The following is a 3,164-nucleotide window of genomic DNA, read 5'->3' on the forward strand; positions in this document are numbered from 1 at the left end:
CATGGGAGAGCATTTGAGTTGTGAACATAAAATTGGGAATGATTTATGTCATGTTTTCTTTTTTCTTTTATAATATCTAAAATCAACTTCACATTATGGTGTATCTCTAGCATAGGTGTTTGATCCTCAATGGCTTCTATTTCAACATTTCAATATTCACATTTTCAAGTTTCCTCTTCATTATATGTTTGGTTTATCAATGATTTCCTCCAGTTCAATTACAGTGCATCTCAACTAGCTACTCCAATGACATAGTCACCCATCTATCTCCAGATTATGCAAGAACTTGTTGATTTACAGAATCTAGATAGATACTTAGAGTTCCAAAGCCATAAACCTAAAAACCATCATGTGTGCATCCCACTTTAGGGAAAATTTGGATGTCATGTTGTTGTGCATATATTACAATCACTTCCTTCAAACTCAACTGAGGTGCACCCATGGAATTATTTAGGTGAATCGTAGTGCCCATAGAAGATGAGGCTTGCTATTGAGAATATGGTGTTGTTGCTTCTTGTTATTGAAGTACCTCAAATTGGAATTTCTTCATCACCTTGAGATAACTTATATTCTCTCTAACCCTAGGTTGTTCCAGAATCATACCCCCTATAGATTGATTTATTATTTTAAGGGTTATATTTTGGTCACTTCCTATGCTCTGATTGGCAAGAAGCTCAGGGGGAATAGTTGTTTCCACCCTAAAAATGAATTTGTTACTTCATTAAAATCAAGACTTGAACAAATCCAATGATACAAAACTTGTTGCCACTTTCAAAAAAATATTACCTCCAACATTGCAACCATATGATAAATGGGAATAGCACATGCCCAATTTATAACCCAGTTAAATTGGTCTACTTGCCAATTAGCTAGGTATTGAAGTTAATTTGGGCATCACTATAGAGATCTTGTGGATTATGGATTATATTAACAAAAAAGAAATGAAAGCATGACATTAATCATTCCTCATTTGTATGTATATAAACAAAGATATCTTGGCACAACATAAAAAAAATAAAACTCACTTAACAAGTAGCATGGCCACAGATTTAGAGGAAGGGTCGGGTTAATCGGGATGGGCACTGGACTCCTCCTCCCTGTGGAGTTCTAAAAATTAACACTGATGGTTCTTCTCGTGGGAATCCTGGTCCGGCTGGTATTGGCGGAGTGGCTCGTTGTAGTTCTGGGAATGTTAAATTTTTCTTCTCAATTCATAAGGGTGATTATACTAACAATCTCATGGAAGCTCAGGCTATTTTATATGCTGTGGAATAGTGTTGCTTGTGGGGATGGAGTAAGATTATTTGTGAGTCTGATTCCCAGGTGGTGGTGAACATGCTTTCTTCGCAAGAGCTTGAGGATGTTAGTTGGCAGCTGGCCACTGTTGTTAAGTAGATTCTTTTCTTCTCTTCCTCTTTTCAGTTCATTAGGTTCAAGTATATTCTGCGAGAATGGAATAGACCTACTGATTGTTTAGCCAAATGGGCTTCTAGTCATGATCCGGGTTGGAATGTTAGGGATAAGGGGCAACTGTCCTTTGAGATGATGCAAGAATTTGATGATCTTGTTGCTCAGGATCGAGCTCCTTGTTGAGCTCTCCTTGTTGTATTCCTTTCTATCTTAATAAATTTTTACCCCTCTTTTTGCAAAAAAAAGCATGGTCACAGATGCGATGGTAACGCCTATTGGTAAGTAGATTCCTCTTTTTCTTTCTCATTTTCCATGTGTTTATTTCACTTGAACTATTATTTCTTAAGGGGCATTTTGTAATATTGGATACATTTTATGCAGGACGTGATGAGGAAATTCTTGGATATAGCTAGTGTACTTAGCTTTTTAGGACATTCTACTTGCATGCATTACTTTCATGTTAGGAATGAAGTGCATTCCCCAATTTATAATGAATGGTTGGATATAAAGGCTTCATATAGTGGCCCAACAATGGTAGCCAAGAATGTAACCATGCATGTATTAGCACACTCTCCTTGCAAGCATCCCAAGTATCTAATTTTGTTTTTAATTTGGTATAGTTGCTTATTAGTAGGGTTGATTACAAATTCTTTTAGAACTATCATCAAATTAGGTATAATGAAATGAACAATCAATTGTTCCCAGGTAGCAAGATCAAATACAGTTTTTCAAGGTGATAAAATTGCATATGCAGATGTATGTATGTATATATATGTATGTATCTATATACATATATAAATATGTATATGTGTATATATGTGTATCTATAGATACATACACACATATATGTTTGTGTCTATGTATGTATATATGTAGATATATAGAGATCTTGTGGATTGTAAGATCACTAGAGATCTAGGATTATGTTGTTGTGCCCTTTTGGTCGATGCATTTCATTTTCGTGCCCTTGTGATCTTTGCATCTTGTTGTCATGCCCTTGTGATCTCTGTATATGTATGTATGTGTGTATGTATGTATGTATATACATATGTATATATATATGTTTGTGTGTGTGTGTGTGTATGTATGTATATAAACAGAGAGATCTTGGCACAATAGAAAAACAATAAAATCACTCAACAGGTAGCATGGCCATAGATGTAATGTCAATACCTATTGGTAAGTAGATTCCTCTTTTTCTCTCTCATTTTTCATGTGTTTATTTCGCTTGAACTATTATTTCTTAGGGGGGATTTTCTAATATTGGATTCATTTTATATAAGAGGTGATGAGGACATTCCTAGATGTACCCATATGATGAATTTCTCATGAGAAATGAAGATGGACTTCCCTTGAAAGTAGCGGGAGGCAATGATGACATTCTAGGTACTTTAAAGATTGATCATGTTTGGGGTAGGGCGAAAAGCTTCCACCTTCATGTCATGGGCCCTAATTAGTAGAGAACATTAAACTATTCTTGAAACTAAGTGAAGCTCTACCTTACCCTATGATTGTATGACAACTAATTGTGCGAATCTCTTGGTTTTAGGAAATATAGAAGGGCACCATAGTTTAATATGTAATGTCAATTCATATGTATATGAAATCAGGCGAAGCTGAAAAACACATGTTTGAATTTTTGTTAGGGGACTTTAATTAGGCATTTTCAGTTATAGGCCATTACAAACATTGTTCATGATGGTCTATAATTTTAAAAAATTAATAGACCTATTAAATAAATGTAATTGTGTTGT

This window comes from Cupressus sempervirens, chromosome 2 (assembly GCF_028749045.1).
Source record: "Cupressus sempervirens isolate cs-2001-9-10 chromosome 2, ASM2874904v1, whole genome shotgun sequence".
NCBI lineage: Eukaryota > Viridiplantae > Streptophyta > Pinopsida > Cupressales > Cupressaceae > Cupressus > Cupressus sempervirens.